General features: G+C 44.3%; 1 protein-coding gene across 1 annotated transcript in view; it reads right to left on the minus strand.

The window, feature by feature from the left end:
- Window positions 1-14,699, minus strand: part of LEPR (leptin receptor) — a 154,896-nt gene extending 140,197 nt beyond the window's left edge. Inside the window, exon 1 of the mRNA XM_089687952.1 lies at window positions 14,631-14,699. The gene's annotated coding sequence lies outside the window, so the exon portion shown is untranslated. The remainder of the gene's footprint in view (window positions 1-14,630) is intronic.
- Between the last annotated feature and the right edge of the window lie 463 nt (window positions 14,700-15,162).

Genomic DNA, 15,162 nt, shown 5'->3' on the forward strand with positions numbered 1-15,162 from the left:
TCTGTGAACCCCGTCACCCCCAGACTGCTCAGGTATGCAAATATTGACTTTATCCAGGAAGTCAGACGTTTGGCACACGCCTCTTTTTATGTCTTTTCTGCCTCACTATTGGTTAGTAGGTTTTCCCAGCACATTAATGAGCCAATAGAGAAGTTTTAGGGATCATAAGTGGCAAACCAAAATTCCAACACGCCAGCTAAAGTTTATGTTTGCATAAAAGAGCCCCCAACTTTCTGGGGTGTCCAGAGGGGAGGGGTTCTAAAATAAAAAAAAAGAAAGAAAACTTTTCCAGAGAGCGACATGAAAGTTGCCATTGCTATGTCTCATCCTGTGGATGCTAGTTCCCTGACAGCACGTGGCAGGGGACACGCTATCTGACACATGCCGGGGGTACACGCTATCTGACACATCCCGGGGGGACACGCTATCTGACACATGCTGGAGGACACGCTATCTGACACATGGCGGGGGACACACTATCTGACACATAACGGGGGACATGATATCTGACACATACGGGGGGGGACACGCTATCTGACACATGCCGGAGAACAAGCTATCTGACACATGGCAGGGGACATGCTGACACATAACGAGGTACACGATATCTGACACATGCCGTGGGACACGCTATCTGACACGTGCCGGGGTACACGATATCTGACACATGCCGGGGGGACACGTTATCTGACACATGCCGGGGGGACACGCTATCTGACACATGCCGGGGGACACGCTATCTGACACATGCCAGAGGACACGCTATCTGACACATGCTGGGGGGAAATGCTATCTGACACATGCCAGAGGACACGCTATCTGACACATGCTGGGGGGAATTGCTATCTGACACATGCCAGAGGACACGCTATCTGACACATGCCGGGGGACACGCTATCTGACACATGCCGGGGGACATGCTATCTGACACATGCCAGGGAACACGCTATATGACACATGCCGGGGGGACACGCTATCTGACACATGCCGGGGGACACGTTATCTGACACATGCCGGGGGGACACACTATCTGACACATGCCAGGGGACTCGCTATCTGACTCATGCCGGGGCGACACGCTATCTGACACATGCCAGGGGGACACGCTATCTGACACATGCTGGGGGGAAACACTATCTGACACATGCCAGAGGACACGCTATCTGACACATGCCAGGGGACTCGCTATCTGACTCATGCCGGGGGGACACGCTATCTGACACATGCCGGGGGGACACGCTATCTGACACATGCTGGGGGGAAACGCTATCTGACACATGCCAGAGGACACGCTATCTGACACATAACGGGGGACACGATATCTGACACATGCCGTGGGACACACTATCTGACACATGCCGTGGGACACGCTATCTGACACATGCCGGGGGACATGCTATCTGACACATGCTGGGGGACATGCTATCTGACACATGCAGGGGGGGACACGCTATCTGACACATGCAGGGGGGGAACACTATCTGGCACATGCCAGGAGACACGCTACCTGACACATGCCGGGGGACATGCTACTTGACACATGCCGGGGCACACTCTATCTGACACATGCGGGGGGGGGGACACTATCTGACACATGCCGGATTGCAGGGCGCCCCACGCTGGGTTTGCCTATGGTAGCAGTAAGGTACAATTTAGTACACTTACATTATAAGGCTGTCATACGTGGCCCATTTTGTTACATAGAAATCTGAATGTTGCTTGTACAGGCGTTCCTCAGTTTACAAACGCCTCGGTTAACGTGATTTTCGGTTTATAAATGAAAATCCATTAAAAATAATGCCTCAGTTTACGAATTTTGTACAAATTTTTTTCGCAATACGAAGTGTATGTCGGTGCCGATTTTTAAATGCAATTGCCGGCTTTCTTTTTTCTTCACTATAGCTCACAGCATTAGCTGTCACTTTCCCCAGAGTTAAAGGAAACTTTGTTTCTTTTATCTCAGGAAATAAACTACATTGTTTCTTTTAGCTTTGGGAAAGTGGCAGCTGATTCTCTGAGCTTTAGTGAAAAAAAAAGCCGGCAATTGCATTTAAAAACAATGTTGTTTTTATAAATGCAATTACCGGCTTTTTTTTTTTCCTTTACTATAGCTCAGAGAATCTGAATCTGTCATTCTCGGAGGACTAAAAGAAACAAAGGGTTGGGGTCACCCAGTGGCATTACCCAGTGACTCCGCCCCTTAGTTTCCTTTAGCTCCGGGGAAAGTGACAGCTGATCCTCTGAGCTATAGCGAAGAAAAAAAAAGCCAGTAATGCTATTTAAAAACCAGCACTGACATATAGTGACTGCGACTTTTTTTTTACTTTTGTCTGACCTCCGGAATGGATTAATTGGATTTCAATGCTTTCCTATGGGAAACCGTGTTTCGGTTTACAAATTGTTTGCAATACAAAATGTGAATATTCTCCATTCCCTGTGGTGGCTGCATTAGTTTTCTTTTTTTAGGCTTTTTTCCCCTTTATTTTCACATGGTGGTCCTGCCAGTAACACACTTTCTATATTAGTCCTCATGCACACGGGGCATGTTATCCTATGTGTCCATCCCCGGCGTGTTATCCTATGTGTCCATCCCCGGCGTGTTATCCTACGTGTCCATCCCCGGCGTGTTATCCTACGTGTCCATCCCCGGCATGTTATCCTACGTGTCCATCCCCGGCATGTTATCCTACGTGTCCATCCCCAGCATGTTATCCTACGTGTCCATCCCCGGCATGTTATCCTACGTGTCCATCCCCGGCGTGTTATCCTACGTGTCCATCCCCGGCATGTTATCCTACGTGTCCATCCCCGGCGTGTTATCCTACGTGTCCATCCCCAGCATGTTATCCTACGTGTCCATCCCCGGCATGTTATCCTACGTGTCCATCCCCGGCATGTTATCCTATATGTGTCCATCCCCGGCATGTTATCCTATGTGTCCATCCCCTGCATGTTATCCTGTGTGTCCATCCCCTGCATGTTATCTTGTGTGTCCATCCCCTGCATGTTATCCTGCGTGTCCATCCCCACCATGTTATCCTATGTGTCCATCCCCGGCGTGTTATCCTGTGTGTCCATCCTCGGCGTGCTATCCTGTGTGTCCATCCCCGGCATGTTATCCTATGTGTCCATCCCCGGCGTGTTATCCTATGTGTCCATCCCCGGCGTGTTATCCTATGTGTCCATCCCCGGCGTGTTCTCCTATGTGTCCATCCCCCGCGTGTTATCCTGTGTGTCCATCCCCGGCCTGTTATCCTATGTGTCCATCCCCGGCGTGTTGTCCTGTGTGTCCATCCCCGGCGTGTTATCCTATGTGTCCATCCCCGGCGTGTTGTCCTGTGTGTCCATCCCCGGCGTGTTATCCTATGTGTCCATCCCCGGCGTGTTATCTTGTGTGTCCATCCCCGGCATGTTATCCTGTGTGTCCATCCCCGGCATGTTATCTTATGTGTCCATCCCCGGCATGTTATCCTGTGTGTCCATCCCCGGCGTGTTATCCTGTGTGTCCATCCCCGGCGTGTTATCCTGTGTGTCCATCCCCGGCGTGTTATCCTGTGTGTCCATCCCCGCGTGTTATCCTGTGTGTCCATCCCCACGTGTTATCCTGTGTGTCCATCCCCGGCGTGTTATCCTGTGTGTCCATCCCCGGCGTGTTATCCTGTGTGTCCATCCCCGGCGTGTTATCCTATGTGTGTCCATCCCCGGCGTGTTATCCTATGTGTCCATCCCCGGCGTGTTATCCTATGTGTCCATCCCCGGCGTGTTATCCTACGTGTCCATCCCCGGCGTGTTATCCTATGTGTCCATCCCCGGCGTGTTATCCTACGTGTCCATCCTCGGCATGTTATCCTGTGTGTCCATCCCCACCATGTTATCCTGTGTGTCCATCCCCGGCATGTTATCCTATGTGTCCATCCCCCGCATGTTATCCTGTGTGTCCATCCCAAGCATGTTATCCTATGTGTCCATCCCTGGCATGTTATCCTGTGTGTCCATCCCCAAAATGCTCTAACGCAGAAAAACGCGGCAAAACGGGCATTTCTTGGACTTTTATTGACCAAAAACACATTTTTTGGGGGTAAAAAAACACTAAAAACTGAAAATGTGAAAAAACGCAGCTAAATGCTAATGCAAAAATGCTAAAAAATGCTGAAAAACTCATGTTTTTAAAGAGACTTGAGGCTTGGTTCACATATGTGCGGGTGGTGCCGCTGCAGATCCGCATGAAAATCTGTGCAGCAGCATGCCCCACACAGAGGAATGCGGACCCGTGGGCAGGTGCCATTACTTCTAATGGCACACCGCCCATACTGGAAAAAGCAACCGTACTAAGAACCGAAGTTCCCTTGCGGGTTGCGTTTTCAGAAGAAGTGCAGGGACTTCTTCCCTGCGTGTCACGGGGCACGGGAGTCCATTCAAATGAATGGCCTCTCGTGCCTGCGCAAAACGTGGCCCGCATATATGTGAACCTGGGTTACACAGCTAGCGGTTCCAGTGTTATTAAAAGCCCTGTGTGCATGGAGCCTGAGGATGACAGTTCTCACTGCTCTCCTGATTTGGACTACAGAACACCCCCTCATCTACTTGACATAGGGGGAAGATGTTCTGTAGATCAAAGAGAAAACTAAGGCTGTCTTAGGTCGGCTACACTCACCCCTCCACTGTTTCTATGGAGGAGCAATGTAGCCGCTCTTGGACAGCAGGATTCTCCCCCTGTGTAGAGGTTAGTGTTAAATGGACCAGTATAGTTACATCGACTTTACAGAAACATTTTTTCCCCTTTAGGGATGAAGGTTTTCCATAAATATTAGCTGACCACTGTAGGCACCCCTCTCTATAATAAATGGTTTGTCTCAACCCTCTAACTGATACTTTTGCTGGGCAGATTGGCCTGTTAAAGGAAGTGGAAAAATAACAAATCTACTGGCAGGATTAACAAGTAATAAACTACAAAGTATTACAGGGGATAGCCAGGAAAACAAAGACTGCTGTTTACCCCGGTACAGATCATTAGTAAGACCTCATCTGGAATATGCAGATCAGTTTTGGGCACCAATTCACAAAAAGAACATTGGGGAACTGGAGAAAGTACAGAGAAGGGCAACCAAACTGATAAGAGGCATGGAGGAGATCAGCTATGAGGAAAGATTAGAGGAACTGAATTTATTCTCTACTGAGAAGAGGAGATTAAGGGGGGATATGACCACCATGTATAATACATAAGGGGGGATATGATCTCCATGTATAATACATAAGGGGGGATATGATCACCATGTATAATACATAAGGGGGGATATGATCACCATGTATAATACATAAGGGGGATATGATCTCCATGTATAATACATAAGGGGGGATATGATCTCCATGTATAATACATAGGGGGGGATATGATCACCATGTATAATACATAAGGGGGGATATGATCTCCATGTATAATACATAAGGGGGATATGATCACCATGTATAATACATAGGGGGGATATGATCTCCATGTATAATACATAAGGGGGGATATGATCTCCATGTATAATACATAAGGGGGGATATGATCACCATATATAATACATAAGGGGGGATATGATCTCCATGTATAATACATAAGGGGGGATATGATCTCCATGTATAATACATAAGGGGGGATATGATCACCATATATAATACATAAGGGGGGATATGATATCCATGTATAATACATAAGGGGGGATATGATCTCCATGTATAATACATAAGGGGGATATGATCTCCATGTATAATACATAAGGGGGGGATATGATCTCCATGTATAATACATAAGGGGGGGGATATGATCTCCATGTATAATACATAAGGGGGATATGATCTCCATGTATAATACAGAAGGGGGGGGGATATGATCTCCATGTATAATACATAAGGGGGGATATGATCTCCATGTATAATACATAAGGGGGGATATGATCTCCATGTATAATACATAAGGGGGGGATATGATCTCCATGTATAATACACAAGGGGGGATATGATCTCCATGTATAATACATAAGGGGGGATATGATCACTATGTATAATACATAAGGGGGGATATGATCTCCATGTATAAAACATAAGGGGGGATATGATCTCCATGTATAATACATAAGGGGGATATGATCTCCATGTATAATACATAAGGGGGGGATATGATCTCCATGTATAATACATAAGGGGGGATATGATCACCATGTATAATACATAAGGGGGGATATGATCTCCATGTATAAATACATAAGGGGGGATATGATCTCCATGTATAATACATAAGGGGGGATATGATCTCCATGTATAAATACATAAGGGGGGATATGATCTCCATGTATAATACATAAGGGGGGATATGATCTCCATGTATAATACATAAGGAAGGATATGACCTCCATGTATAATACATAAAGGGGGATATGATCACCATGTATAATACATAAGGGGGGATATGATCTCCATGTATAATACATAAGGGGGGATATGATCTCCATGTATAATACATAAGGGGGGATATGATCTCCATGTATAATACATAAGGGGGATATGATCTCCATGTATAATACATAAGGGGGGATATGATCTCCATGTATAATACATAAGGGGGGATATGATCTCCATGTATAATACATAAGGGGGGATATGATCTCCATGTATAATACATAAGGGGGGATATGATCTCCATGTATAATACATAAGGGGGGATATGATCTCCATGTATAATACTTAAGGGGGGATATGATCTCCATGTATAATACATAAGGGGGATATGATCTCCATGTATAATACATAAGGGGGGATATGATCTCCATGTATAATACATAAGGGGGGATATGATCTCCATGTATAAAACATAAGGGGGGGATATGATCTCCATGTATAATACATAAGGGGGGATATGATCTCCATGTATAATACATAAGGGGGATATGATCTCCATGTATAATACATAAGGGGGGATATGATCTCCATGTATAATACATAAGGGGGGATATGATCTCCATGTATAATACATAAGGGGGATATGATCTCCATGTATAATACATAAGGGGGGATATGATCTCCATGTATAATACATAAGGGGGATATGATCTCCATGTATAATACAGAAGGGGGGGGGATATGATCTCCATGTATAATACATAAGGGGGGATATGATCACCATGTATAATACATAAGGGGGGATATGATCTCCATGTATAATACATAAGGGGGGATATGATCTCCATGTATAATACATAAGGGGGGATATGATCTCCATGTATAATACATAAGGGGGATATGATCTCCATGTATAATACATAAGGGGGGATATGATCTCCATGTATAATACATAAGGGGGGATATGATCTCCATGTATAATACATAAGGGGGGATATGATCTCCATGTATAATACATAAGGGGGGATATGATCTCCATGTATAATACATAAGGGGGGATATGATCTCCATGTATAATACTTAAGGGGGGATATGATCTCCATGTATAATACATAAGGGGGATATGATCTCCATGTATAATACATAAGGGGGGATATGATCTCCATGTATAATACATAAGGGGGGATATGATCTCCATGTATAAAACATAAGGGGGGGATATGATCACCATGTATAATACATAAGGGGGAATATGATCACCATGTATAATACATAAGGGGGGATATGATCACCATGTATAATACATAAGGGGGGATATGATCACCATGTATAAAACATAAGGGGGGATATGATCACCATGTATAATACATAAGGGGGATATGATCTCCATGTATAATACATAAGGGGAGATATGATCACCATGTATAATACATAAGGGGGGATATGATCTCCATGTATAATACATAAGGGGGGATATGATCACCATGTATAATACATAAGGGGAGATATGATCACCATGTATAATACATGAGGGGGGATATGATCACCATGTATAATACATAAGGGGGAATATGATCACCATGTATAATACATAAGGGGGGATATGATCTCCATGTATAAAACATAAGGGGGGGATATGATCTCCATGTATAATACATAAGGGGGATGTGATCTCCATGTATAATACATAAGGGGGATATGATCTCCATGTATAATACATAAGGGGGATATTATCTCCATGTATAATACATAAGGGGGGTGATATGATCTCCATGTATAATACATAAGGGGGGATATGATCTCCATGTATAATACATAAGGGGGATATGATCTCCATGTATAATACATAAGGGGGATATGATCTCCATGTATAATACATAAGGGGGGATATGATCTCCATGTATAATACATAAGGGGGGATATGATCTCCATGTATAATACATAAGGGGGGATATGATCTCCATGTATAATACATAAGGGGGATATGATCTCCATGTATAATACATAAGGGGGATATGATCTCCATGTATAATACATAAGGGGGGGGATATGATCTCCATGTATAATACATAAGGGGGGATATGATCACCATGTATAATACATAAGGGGCATATGATCTCCATGTATAATACATAAGGGGGGATATGATCTCCATGTATAATACATAAGGGGGGATATGATCTCCATGTATAATACATAAGGGGGATATGATCTCCATGTATAATACATAAGGGGGGATATGATCACCATGTATAATACATAAGGGGGGATATGATCTCCATGTATAATACATAAGGGGGGATATGATCACCATGTATAATACATAAGGGGGGATATGATCTCCATGTATAATACATAAGGGGGGGATATGATCTCCATGTATAAATACATCAGTGGTTCATAGTGAACTCGGTGAAGAGTTATTCACCCTGAGGGGGCGCTCTTTGCATCTGGAGAAAAAAAAATGTAATCTCCAAACACGGAAAGGTTTCTTGCTCTGGATCAGCTGTGGGTGTAGGATTCAAAATTTTGGGGGTTTTTTTTATGGTTGAACTGGATGGACTTTTGTCTTTTTTCAGCCAGACTAACTATGTAACTATTTAACTATGTAATGCCACCGACAGACCGCATCATATAGGTATTTTTTATTTTGCCCACAGTTCCACTTTAGTTCCTTTTTTTCAGAACAGAATATATTTATTTATGTAATTTCTACTCCTGAGAGAGTTTCCCTGTACACAGCTGACTTCCCGAAAGACACCGCGGGCAGCCTTTGATCGGCCTGCAATGGCTGACAACAGACGACAGTCAGATGACAGAAACAAAAAAACAATGTGACAGCTTTCAGATTCCTTACAAATAGAGGGGACTCACTACCACGATATCATGTGTTCTGTTAGTAGCAAAGTGTAGTGTATGTGCTAGTATTATTATTATTATTATACAGGATTTATATATTATTATTATTATTATTATACAGGATTTATATATTATTATTATTATTATACAGGATTTATATATTATTATTATTATACAGGATTCATATATTATTATTATTATTATTATACAGGATTTATATATTATTATTATTATAATACAGGATTTATATATTATTATTATACAGGATTTATATATTATTATTATTATACAGGATTTATATATTATTATTATTATTATACAGGATTTATATATTATTATTATTATTATACAGGATTTATATCGCACCAACAGTTTGCTCAGCACTTTACAATATAACAAGAGGGATAGGAGGGCCCTGATCCTGGGAGCTTACAATCTAAGAGGGAGGGGCTGGTATTATGTCTATACGGTATATATATATATTGTATTGTGATATATATCAGCATTTTTTCAACCTGTTTCCAGTTGTGTCACCCTTTAAAGTATGCAAAATCTCCAGGCACCTCAGTCTAAAAATGATGAGTCAGCCCGGGTTCACATATATGCAGTGCGGTATATCACATGTGATTCGCACAGAAACCGCAACGCATTCCTGTGCAGATTACATGCGATTTGTGTGCGTTGCGATTGGAGTCGTACATTTTCTATGGCTCTAATCGCACCGCGCTCGCATCAAAATGGTGCAGGACCCCTTTTTGTGGGTCCGCACTTGAATCGGATCACATGGGTATTCACACCTAAGTGATTCGATTCTGCACATCGCACTGCGTTTTGCGGACCGATTTCGGGGTTAGCTTAACATACACACTTGCAGCGGTTTGTATGAATGGGGGGCGATTCTGATGCGGTGCGGAATTCACACAGAAAACACTGCGAATTCTGCACAGCATCAGTGTGAACCCGGGCTACAGGTTACTTATCAGTGGGAAACCTGAGCCTGGGATGATGCACACAACAGCCTTGATGAAATCAACTTCACGTCAGAGTCCCCCCATCACATCAGAGGTCCCCCTTTTACAACAGACTCCCCCCATCACATCTGCGTCCCCCCATCACATCTGCGTCCCCCCATCACATCTGAGTCCCCCCCATCACATCTGAGTCCCCCCCATCACATCAGAGGTCCCCCTTTCACATCAGACTCCCACCTTCACATCAAGAGTCCCCCCATCACATCAAGAGTCCCCCCATCACATCTGAGTCCCCCCATCACATTAGGAGTCCCTACATCACATCTAGAGTCCCCCCATCACATCTGAGTCCCCCCATCACATTAGGAGTCCCTCCATTCACATCAGACTCCCTCCTTCACATCAGGAGTCCCCGCCCATCACATCTGAGTCCCCGCATCACATCTGAGTTCCCCCCTTCACATCAGGAATCGCCCATTACATCAGGAGTCCCCCCTTCCCATCTGAGTCCCCCCATCACATCAGAGGTCCCCCTTCACATCAGACTCCCCCCATCACATCAGCAGTGCCCCCATTAAATCCGACTCCACCCCTTCACATCAGGAGTCCCCCCATCACATCTGTGTCCCCCCATCACATCTGAGTCCCCCCTTCACATCAGCAGTGCCCCCATTACATCTAATTCCACCCATTACATCAGGAGTCCCCCCATCACATCAGAGTCTCCATAACGTCAGATGTCCCCTCTTCACATCAGAGTTCCCTATCCTATTAAAGCCCATTCTTAAACATCAGAAGCCCTTCATGTCAGAAGACCCCTTTTACATCAGAGCTCCCCTTTACATCAGAGGTCTTCCCATCACATCAGAGCTCCCCTTCACATCAGAGGTCATCACATCAGAGCCCGCCCCCATTCACATCAGAGTACCCCCTTCATATTAGAAGTCTCCCTTCACATCTGAGATCCTCCATCACATCATCTCCATCATTAAGTTGAGTAAATAAGACCACAATAAAGTAATCCTACAAAAAGTGCAGCATAAGAAATGTCAGCTGTGATAATAAAGTATTGCGGCGGTATAGATTCTGCAGTTTGTGGGCTTGTGAGCAAAGCAGTGCAAAAGCAAAATGACATTCAGCAAGATAGAAGGCTCAAATCACAAAGCTTTAGCAAAAGGATACGGGTCTCTATTGTGGTCATGTGACTGTACTTTTCAAACCTGATTGGATACAGCAGAAAATAAATATTTACAAAAAAAAATCCTGTTGTGTTAGGTCTCTGAGCTGAGCCTATAGCAAGTTATGGGAGTAAGAAGTCAGGCGGCATGGTGTTTAGCACTTCTTGCCTTGAAGTGTTGGGGTTCTGGGTTCAGTGACCAACAAGCACCCGGTCTACATAGATGGGTACAGGGGCGGACTGACAACTCATGGGGCCCCCGGGCAATAGGGGATCATGGGGCCCCTGTGTTCTTGCCCAAACTCAAAAAAGCCTATGAAAAAGGTACCAGGGGCATCTCATGGGGCCCCCTACTAACCCTGGGCCCTTGGGCAGTGCCTGAGTTTCCAAATGGTCAGTCCGCCCCTGGATGGGTAGAATCATAAAACTGCCCCCAGAAGGGTGAGTACCTTTAGTACGGCCATTAGTTCCTTTGGGAACAGAGACTAATGCGAATGATCTATGTGCTCTGGTATAGGTTGGTGCTACATTTAAAACATTCAAAATGGTAATTAATTATTCTGTCTCAACTACCCTAGAAGAGTGAGCAACTTTGGTACAGTCATTAGCTACTTCGGGGACAAAGACTAATGCCAATGATCCATGCGCTCTAGTATAGGTTGGTGCTATAATAAAGGCATCCAAAGTGGTAATTTAATTACCTCCCTCCTAAACTGACCCTAGAAGGCTGGGTAGCTTTGGTACAGTCCAGGGGCGGACTGACAATTCATGGGGCCTCCGGGCAATAGGAAATCATGGGGCCCCTGTGTCCTCGCCCACACTTAAACTACACCCAAAAAAGCCTATGAAAGGTACCAGGGACATCTCATGGGGCCCCCTACTGACCCTGGGTTCTCGGGTAGTGCCCGAGTACCCGAATGGTTAGTCCGCCCTTGGTACAGTCATTAGCTCTTTTAGGGACAGAGACTAATGCTGATGATCTATGCGCTCTGGTATAGGTTGGTGCCATAATAAAGGCTTCCAAAGTGGTCATTTAATCACCCTCCTCCTAAACTGCCCCTAGGAGGGCGGGTCGCTTTGATAGTCATTAGCTCCTTTAGAAACAGAGACTGATGCGAATGATCTAGGCACTCTGGTATAGGTTGGTGCCATACTAAAGGTTTTCAAAGTGGTAATTTAATTATCCTCCTTAACTTCCCCTAGAAGGGTGGGTAGCTTTTATACAGTCATTAACTCCTTTAGAAACAGAAACTGATGCAAGTGACCTAGGCACTCTGGTATAGGTTTGTGCTATAATAAAGGCATCCAAAGTGGTAATTTAATTACCCTCCTCCCAGGGGCGGACTGACAACTCATGGGGCCCCCCGGGCAATAGGGCATCATGGGGCCCCTGTGTCCTTGCCTAAACTCAAAAAAGCCTATGAAAAAGGTACCAGGGCCATCTCATGGGGCCCCCTACTGACCCCGGGCCCTCGGGCAGTGCCTGAGTTTCCAAATGGTCAGTCCGCCCCTGCCTCCTCCTAAACTGCCCCTAGAAGGCTGGGTAGCATTGGTACAGTCATTAGCTGCTTTAAGAACAGAGACTGATGCAAACGATCTAGGCACTCTGGTATAGGTTGGTGCCATATTAAAAGGTTTCCAAAGTCGTAATTTAATTATCCTCCTACTAAACTGCCCCTAGAAGGGTGAGTATCTTTGTTACAGTCATTACTCCCTTTAATATAGCACCAACCTATACCAGAGTGCATAGGTCGTTTGCATCAGTCTCTGTTCTTAAAGGCTTCCAATGTGGTAATTTAATTACCCTCCTCCTAAACTGCCCCTAGGAGGGTGGGTAGCTTTGGTAGAGTCATTAGCTCCTTCAGGGACAGAGACTTGTGCAAATGGTCTATGCACTCTGGTATAGGTTGGTGCTATATTAAAGGCTTCCAATGTGGTCATTTAATTACCCTCCTCCTAAACTGCCCCTAGAAAGGTGGGTCACTTTGGTACAGTCATTAGCTGCTTTAGGGACAGAGACTGGTGCAAACGCCCTATGCACTCTGGTATAGGTTGGTGCCATATTAAAGGCATCCAAAGTGGTAATTTAATTACCCTCCTCCTAAACTGCCCCTAGAAGGGTGGGTAGCTTTGGTAGAGTTATTAGCTCCTTTAATATGGCACCAACCTATACCAGAGTGCATAGATCATTTTCACCAGTCTCTGTCCCTAAAGCAGCTAATGACTGTACCAAAGCTACCCAGCCTTCTAGGGACAGTTTAGGAGGAGGGTAATTAAATTACAACTTTGGAAGCCTTTAATATGGCACCAACCTATACCAGAGTGCATAGGGCGTTTGCACCAGTCTCTGTCCCTAAAGCAGCTAATGACTCTACCAAAGCTACCCACCCCTGTAAGGGCGGTTTAGGAGGAGGGTAATTAAATGACCACTTTGGAATCCTTTAATATAGCACCAACCTATACCAGAGTGCATAGGGCATTTGCATCAGTCTCTGTTCTTAAAGGCTTCCAATGTGGTAATTTAATTACCTTCCTAAACTGCCCCTAGGAGGGTGGCTAGCTTTGGTACAGTCAATAGCTACTTTAGGACCAGAGACTGATGCAAATGGTCTCTGCACTCTGGTATAGGTTGGTGTCATATTAAAAGCATCCAAAGCCAAAATGGTATTTTAATTATCTTCCACCTCAAAGGGTGAATGGTTTTGCTACAGATATCATCTCCTTTTGGGAACAATGCGTTCTGCTATAGGTCAGCGCTACATTACTCTTTTCACTGTTTCCTTCAGTGAAGTCATTTCTATAACACAAGCAGCTCTACCTACACAGATCAATCAATACATTATACAGGAAATTGATTTTTAAACATAGACAAGGCTAGGTCAATGAATATAAGTTGAAAATTTCTGGAAAAAAAATACTCAATATAACTTCAGTGTGAAATTAATGAGACGTACACCATTGGAATAAAGAATCGTCTGTCCTCTATATCATCTTCAATTCTACTGGGAATCGATGAATTTACTGACAGATGATATTTTGTAAAGCGTTGCACAAACTCTTGGCGCTATATAAATCCTGTATAATAATAATACTGATTGGCCAGGATACATGCAAGTAGCTCACAGTTTGAAAGCTTCTTTTTTTAATTTAGGTAAGAAAAATGAAAGATCAATATATACAAGGTGACAAGGGAAGGTGCTGGAGTGACCATGGATGCAGTGATGGGGACATCAGGCACTTACCTCTTTGCCTGCAGTCCGGGCTGAGCCTGCGGAGTAGTTGCTGGGTGTTTGGCGAGTCTGTGCAGCTGCTGATCCTGATGTGTATGTGTTTGTATGTGTGTATGGGGATGTCACACCCCCTTGCAGCCATCGCCAGCTCCCACTCACACACAGGGGAGGGTAACATAGACTGACATAGGAGGCTGCAGAGCTGAATCACAGCACTGATCATTGCAAGGCAATGGACGATGCAACTGAAGGCACCAGAGACATCTGTATCTACCCCAATCCTTCATTCACTGCCATCACAGGGGACACACACAGCTCTAATCTGAGTGGCAGAATTACTGTCAGCGTGTCAATCCAACTGACATCCCAGTGCTTCCCTGTGTGCAGCACATGCAACTTCACACCTCTAGGGAAACTAGTGTTTTTACAGCTACTATTATTATTATTATTTTTTATTAGTAGCAGTAGTAGTAGTAGTAGTAGTATGTTTTATTTATATTATTATAAATAAAATAATTTCTATTTTTGTTGTCATTTTGTTTTG

Source organism: Staurois parvus, unplaced genomic scaffold (assembly GCF_062004578.1).
Source record: "Staurois parvus isolate SC_StPar_1 unplaced genomic scaffold, SC_StPar_1.0 ptg000441l, whole genome shotgun sequence".
NCBI lineage: Eukaryota > Metazoa > Chordata > Amphibia > Anura > Ranidae > Staurois > Staurois parvus.